At 37.1% G+C, this 8,179-nt stretch overlaps 1 non-coding gene across 1 annotated transcript; it reads left to right on the forward strand.

Annotated features, from left to right (window-relative positions):
- Positions 1 to 7,193: 7,193 nt before the first annotated feature.
- On the forward strand, positions 7,194 to 7,403 carry LOC131515647 (small nucleolar RNA U3). The gene has a single exon (XR_009263690.1). It is a non-coding gene; the product is annotated as a small nucleolar RNA U3 (small nucleolar RNA).
- The last annotated feature ends 776 nt before the right edge of the window (positions 7,404 to 8,179 follow it).

The raw sequence follows: 8,179 nt of genomic DNA on the forward strand, positions 1-8,179 counted from the left end.
TTTGGTGATAAGATGCAGTATATGAGAGTTACAAGTGTGTTATCACATTCTGCTATACCATGGGGCCAAAATAAAAAGAAAATATGTAGGGATATCACTAGAAATATGCAGGAACCTGATAAGGAAAAGGAAGTCTGCAATGTGACAAAGTCAACAGATAAATTTAATCAAGTGGAGCAGAATTCAAATAATAAATATTCTGGGCACCAAAAGACCTGAAATAGAAACAAGGACAATGTGATACATTTTTAACTGTATATTCCCACCCATACTATGTTCCTGTGTATACCCTATACATATATGTATATAAATTCATAAAGAAAGGGCTGCAAGAAGGCACACCAACTGGTAATACCAGTGATTGCCTTTGGAGAGGCCATCAGGGACCAGGAGTGGTCAGAGGGAACTTGGGCTTAATCTAGAATGTCTGTTTGTTGTTTTTTTTTTTTTTTACAGCAAGAGTATATGCATAAATTGCTTCTATAATTAAACGTGTTTTCTAATTATATAAGGAAAATATAAAGAAAGGCTTTAAAATGAAAAAAAGAAAAAAATAACATCATAAGAATTATGCTAATGTGAAAATAGTTGCCAAGGACAAGGTGTAATGTTGGCCAGTTTGCCACTGTGTGAATCTACGGAAATCGTGGCTAAAGGCTTACAAATTCATACTACCAAATTCTACATAAAGCTTTTTTATAAGTCCCTCTAATCAGTTTTTTCATTGAAGTGGGAAGGAATAAGATCTACTACCACTAAATGGGCACGCTGTGTCAGTTCTCAACAAAAGATGAACTGCTCTAAGTTCTTTCTCACCCAACCTTGATAAAATCTGAAAAGATGTCCCCATGAAAAAGCTGGAAAGAGATCCACTAAAGCAGCAGGACTAATTAAGAACCCTCACTTCAAACCCTTAATGCTTTATGCTTCTATTGAAATGAGTTAGTAGTGGACAAACAGAAAGCAATAGATGACAGGTAAGCTGTTCTAAGAATTGTTAAGAGCACAACCTAAAGTTGAAATATCAAATAATTATCCATCTTGTCATTTTTTAATCACCCTGTTCAAACCACCTTGTTATTCAACACGTAACTGAGATTTCTTACCACCAAACCAAAAATTTCCCCAATCCCTTGTCAGAATACTAATCACACTTTCAAAACATGATTTAAAAAAAAGAGAGAGAGAGAGAGAAGATAAGGAAAGAAAATGGTGAGAAATTTACTTGCTTGGGTGCCAGATATCTCAAAGTATTCCAAAAGCATGACCTAATCTAAAGTGTTCTAGAAGCAAAAGATAAAGTCATATTTATTTTCATTAGCTTTACAAACACCTTACCTACCTCACTAAAGGTGTTTAAAAGGAAAATCTGAGAGATGAGATCATGATTTTCTGGCTAACATAAAACACCATCTGAAAAAGTACATGAAATGTTAGGGAAGTTTTCAGAATGTCTAGGAGGAGCATTAAAAAAATTTTCCCTTGGTAGTCTTTCCTTCTGTTTTTGAGGATGGAAAATGCAAATAAATAAAGGCAATTTTTTTAAACTCTCTCTCTCTCTCTCTCTCTCTTTTTTCGGTGTGTTTTTGTGTACACCACTGAATCACAGTGAATAGGGTGATGGACTTTCAATGGACTTCCCATTAATAACTACAGCTTTGCACACATCCATCCATTCTCTTAGTGCCCGTAGGCTCAAACCACACACTCTGCACAACAGCTGGGGATGGCCCCAAAAGCTGTGCTGCAGGCCTCAAAGCAAGTAGACATCACTAGATTCTGGGAGAATTGAACTCGTGATCCTGGCATCCACGAGGCTGTAATCAAAGGAGTTTACAACCAATAACTGCTTGGGTAAAAGTAGTTTTTAAGAATAATGATGGCATGAACAGTATTTCAGAAAATAAAAGTATATCATTGAAGACTAGAAAATAGTATAGAATAAATTTCTGATTTCAAATCATGTCCAAAATACTTTTTTGTTGTTTTTTTTAAACCTCAGGTAACTTTTGGTGAAATAACTTTGAGTGTATTTTTCAAACCTAAAAATTTGTTTTTGTGTATTTTAACAGTCTATCTTTTCAAAAAGTAATCTGTATCAAAATCAATTTAGAAGATTCTTTGAGTTATAAATTCATTACTAGGGGAACTATAATAAGCTATTGATCAGAAAAGACTGGATAAGCTAAGGTAGGAGCAAATTAGTAATAAACTAGTAAACTAGTAAACTAACAAATTTTACGCTGATGTGGAAAAATAAAAGCAACCATGAGAATGACAAACACAAATTACCAGCAATATTTAGCTGCATAAACATGGCTCTCAGTAGATCCCAAGTGAATGCAGTAGCCAGAAAAACCAGAAGTGAGGAACTGTGATGGTTCATTTTATGTGCTTTTGTATGCTGTGGCATCCATATATTTGGTCAAGTCCCAGTCTGGATATTGCTATAAAGTTATTTTTTAGATATTAACATTTATAGCAGAAGACTTAGAGTAAAGCAAATTATCCTCTATAATGTGGGTGGGCATCCAATCATTTGAAGCCTTTAAGAGAAAACAGACTGAGGTTCATCAGAGGAAGAGGTAATTCTGCAGTCTACCTTTGAACTCAGGCTGCAGCATGAACTCTTACCTGGGTTTCTAGCCTGCTGGTCTATCCTGCAGATTTGGACTCCCCAGCCCCTACAATCATGTGATCCAATTCCTTCAAATCTTTCTCTGTCTCTTTCTCCGTTTCTGTCTCTCTGTCTCTCTCTCCATATGTATATGTACATATACATATACATCATATACATATATTTACACATCATATTTGTTCTGTTTCTCTAGAGAACTCTGATTAATACAGAAACCAAAAACAAATACTTTCTCTATTGCCTTAACAAGTTTTTCCTCCTGGAAAAAATAAGGGGGGAGGAACATAAAGACACATACCTATGATTACTTTTAAATATCTGCATCTCCATGAAAAAAGTGAAGGGAAAGACTTTGGATTCATTTATTCCACAAATGCTCATGGGGCACCTATTCCATGGCAGGCCCTGCACTCCTGCCCAGTTCTCCTGGGAAACACAGCAGAGAATGAAAGGGACAAAGCCTCAACCCTTGTGGAGTTTACCATCCAGTAGCAAGATGCAGATGACAGACAAACAAATACACAGTGGATTAAATGGTGTAAGAGCAATGAAGGAAAGGGAAATAGAGAAGAGGGTTTCTATTTGAAATGTAGTGAGCAGGGACGGCCAAGAAGCTGTCAGCAGAAGAGAGAGCCAGGCTGAGGAAAGAGCAAATACAAGGTGCAAGGAGGGCAGGTACCTGGTCTATTCACAGAAGAGTGGGAAGGCCAGTGGGGCTGGAGGTGAGTCATCCAGGGAGAGAATAATGGAAGACAAAATCTTTCTCTGGGTGATGTGTAAAGCTATTGGAAGGATTTGGACAAAGGAGTGACATGATCTGACATGGTTTTGAACAATACTCTGCTATATGGAAGATAGATTATAGGAGGGCAAGCGTGGACTAAGGGAGACCTTTAAGATGCTATACTACAGGAAAGGAAGGATGATGACTGTAGTTATTAGGTGGTAGGTATATAATCCCATCCGTACATGGAAAACAGAACTCCAAATTGGAGATGGCCCTTTTGGAAATACCAAGATTTAAAGGTTATACAGTTGGTTATGGCATAGAAGGATGATCAAGGCTTATGCATAAACCCAAGCAAGCATTCTTGGAAGTTCCTTGGCAGGGCACAGTCAGGAGAATCCATCAGAGACATCACAATTACAAGGGCTACATTTATAATCACAGATAAAAATGCTTGAGATGTTCAAGTTCCACAGCTATAGAGAAAGGCTGTGGGACCAAAAGGAACATAGTGTGCTCTGCAGTCTAAAAAAGGGAGCAATAGCTTTCCTAGTCTGTCTCTAGAATTATCCCAGATAGGCAAAACGTTGGCCATGTTTCTACATTCAGTCTGGCTTCTTGGCACATATATCCTTATAACACAGACAGATGCATCAGTCTGTCTTGGCAACAGCCATTATGATCACCCACCTTAATCTTCTTGCACCAATTCAATGCTCAATAACAACCTGATTATAATGTAGCTTCCCATGGAGATTTTCCTATGAGAAGCAAGTTCTCATACTAGTGATTATGAAATTTAAGTTCTGATAGTTATGCTTTCAGTATAAGTTAATAAACAGGCTCAGTGTTATATTTATGTGAATGTCATGAGTCTAACTGATATGAATCAATCTACGTGGATCTGAATGCTCAGAAAATTTCAGATTTCTGTCCTGCTAAACTGAGGAGCGGACTCCAAATCTACGATAATGCTGCCCTCGGGTCTAGCATTAATAAGCCATTCTCTGAGGTGATTTGAGTTGTCCTTTGACAAGAGAATAAGTTTCTTAGGTGAAGAATTCAGGAGGAATGTGAAAGGAATGAAATGTGCAAAACTACAGAGACAGAAAATGGAGGATTGTTTTCCCATCATCATTTAGCCTAAATGAAGCAGAGACTGAGTGTTTGAGCAATGTTGAGAGAGAAGCTTGGAAAAATTGTTTAGGGCCAAAATATCCCTTGAATGCCATAATGGGAATTTTGGATTCTTTCCTAACACCAAGGAGAGTGGGAGCTATTTTTAATCAGAAGAGAACTATAGAGGTGTATAGATATGTTTTAGAAAAATATGGCTGATGATGGTGTGGAGGATTAGACTAAAGTAGAAAGAGACTGAATGGAATGGGATGAGTTAGAAAGAGTCTCAGTGGAAAACTACATGGACCTGAATAAAGGCAGGGGCAATGGGGTACAGAGAAGATGAAGAACCAGCAAGACAAGACAAAATAAGCCACACGTGAATATTAATGGAGAAGCATGGATAGATTTAGCCTAGCCAAATAATTGGAAAGCAAACTCATTAACTGAAATAGGCAATGGAGATGGAAAGGTAGGCTTTGGAAGGGGTATATTGAGCTTAGTTTTAAACATGTTGATTTTGAAATGTTTATGAGTCATTCAAGTGGAGATGTCCAAAAGGCAATGGAACATAGGTCTGTAGTTTGGGAGAACCATGTGAACATAAACTGTGACTCTGGAATTTGCCACAGACAATAAGCAAAGTTATAGAAGCCCATGAGTTAGAAGTTGGCAGTGGTGTGGATGGTTCACAAGTGAGATGTAAGAAGATTAAGAATGAAATTCCAGATGCTCACAATATATAAGGTGTTGACAGAGTAAAAGGAATCATTAGAAGATCCTTAAAAGTAATCAAAAGTATGAGGAGAGAGAAAAATGAACAATGTTATAAAAATCCAACAGAAAAATATTTAAGGATGAAGAGAGAAGTCAGCATTTCCAAACACTGCAGAGTAGGTAAAAGAAAATAATGATGGAAAAGAGACCTTTCCATTTAGCAGTCAAGTCATTGGTAATCTTCGTCAGAACCATTTCAGTGAGGTAATGACTCAGAAATAAAATTGCAAAGACAGTAGGTGAACACAGCTCTTTCAAGAAGTTTCGAAGTTAAGAAAAACAAAATGGCAACTTGTGAAGGAGACATGCTCATCTAGGATCTGCTTTCAATCCTCCTAACTACTCTCCCTGCTTCCGCTTGCTCTTCTCTCCAAGCCATACACTATCCTGCTGCCAGATGAATCTTCTAGAATGGCAGTTACTGAATGTGATTCTTTCCTTAAAATCTTCAATGGTTCCTCATTCTTTCTTGTTCACACTTCAGCCTGACATTTGACATTTCACCAGGATTGGTCCTCCCTATACATCCCATACCCATCCTCCTACTGTGCCTCAGCCAAGAAGGACTTCTCAGCTGCTCTTATGTACTAATCACTGAGCATACCCTTCCTTCTAATTGATATATTATCTGCCTTTTCTCAAGTAATCAATCTACCTGTTCTTCAGGGGTCAAGTTAATTTCCAAGTCTTTCATGAAAAACAAGGAAGAAAAGCAAGTGAGAATAATTACTAAGAAGTTTTATCTATTTTACCTTACTAGTGGGCTAGAAAGAAGGCAATGGTAAAAAGAGAAAGGGAAACAGCTTGAGAAAATAACAATGTCTATCCCAATGTAGCGATCAATAACCATACTATTTTGAAAATAGTATCATTCTTGGCCAAGCGTTTATATACTTTTGGTAGTTAAGTTCCCTGTTTACTCCCAGTTGTAATGTCTTGTTTTTACAGGACCATAACAAGTACCGTATTTAAAGCTTTTTAGCCTCTTATGAATACATATATGAATAATTGCTATTTGACAGGTTTGGGACCCAGATTTGGAACTCAAACACTAGAGAAAAATACCCTGGGAACTTTTCAAAATTACACATATTCCTGGAGATTCTGTTCTCATCTCACTTGGTTTACACCCCCTACCTACTGGTTTTTGAGTCTTCTCACTGATAAGTGAGGTGCTTGCCTCAGGTATGGGTTTGAGAACCACCGAAGAGTTTGTTGAGTGAGAAAAGTCAAGACTGCTACAGAATTTCAGTTTGGTTATTCCTCGTGAAACAGAAAACACAAAAAATGGAAGCAATTAGCTGGGTGACTTAAATTCCTCAGAATATAAAGAATATCCCCCAGGAAAGTATTAAATGGTATCAGGAGATTTTTCCTCCTGAATAGTCACTTAAGAATTTGAAAAATATGCAAGGAGTGCCATATCAAAGTAAAAATAAATCAGCCAACAGACTGTCTCCAATCTGTTGGGTGATATATTTGGCATATTTTATAATTAAATAAGCTGACTTTAAGAGTCTAAACAACTACTTTGTTTTCTTAATAAGACTGCATGGAACTCTGTATTCCTTGTCAATCATATTGATCCTGCTGTGTCTTGTAGACAGGCGATGCTGCTTTTTCCTGCAACACTGTATTAATACCTCTTAATGATATGGATACAATTCTATTGAGGCACTAATATTTTTATTCAGTGTATGAACACCAAATAGTCCCAAGCTGTTTTAATAACTAGTACCTTAGACTGTGTTATTGTTGTTTACTCCATGCAATGATAGTCAGTATTTACTTAGCATCTTAAATTTTAATGGCTTTATGTTTATTTTTATTAACAAAAGAAAACAGAACTCTTTGAAATAAGTATCTGATGAAAGATACTAAGGTACCAAAAGTTCAAATTCTATCCCAGGATTTTAAAATCAGACACTTGTCAAGACTATACCTTCAGGGATCATTTCTATCGTTTGTTACTAGAGAAGTTTCTCTGAACATGTAGAGTACCTGAAACTATGAGGAGAGGGTGCAGTGTTCCTTCCTGTGAAGCTCACTCTGGGTGTTGTCTTCGCAGCTGCCCTTGGTCATTGATAATCGTTCTTCTCCTCCTTTGGGGGAGTAAGAGGGAAGAGACACTGTCTGAGTAGTTTCTGCAAAAATAAAATAAAATAAAGCAAAGTAAAGTTAAAAAAATAAAATAAAATAAGAAAATTGTCTCACTTGGCCCTCACTCATGGTGAGCATCAGAATCACTCAGGGAGCTTGTTAAACATACAGACTCTCACACTGGGAAATTTCCAGGAGGCCTGAAAATCTGCATTTAAAATGAGAACTCAGGATGGTTCTTGAATTACAGTTTGAAAATTACTGACCCACTCCCTCATTTATACATGATGAAACTGAGCCTGAGAGGCTAAATAACTTACCCAAGGCCACATAGCTAGATAATGACAAGTGTAGAACTGAGATGGCTAACTCCCAGCTCTGTGCTCTTACCACCCTGTGAGCCTGCCTATTTGGACTGCCCTCTCCCTGGATTCCTATAACAGGAGCTGTCATCTCTCTAGTCCTCCTATGAAGAGAAGTTCACAGACAGCAGTACCTGCAGGTGCCATAGACCAGAAGGAAGTTGTCAATGTATAGTAATGAATTTTTGTAATGAATAGTAGAAGAAAGGCTGTTACCATAAGGGGAGTACAAACTGTACAAGCACCAATGGAACATTAAGGCAAAATGTCAAGAGCTTGGTGAGATAGACAAAGACTACTATGAAATGGCAAGTTTACTTATTTTACTCAATGTGACTAAAATCATCAATAAATATTCTTTATTCAGCATTATATTTTTTATATTTGCCATCTCAATAAATGTATAATAAAAATATTTGATAACTGATAATTAAGTGTAACTAAATCTGATAAGTG

This window comes from Neofelis nebulosa, chromosome 6 (assembly GCF_028018385.1).
Source record: "Neofelis nebulosa isolate mNeoNeb1 chromosome 6, mNeoNeb1.pri, whole genome shotgun sequence".
NCBI lineage: Eukaryota > Metazoa > Chordata > Mammalia > Carnivora > Felidae > Neofelis > Neofelis nebulosa.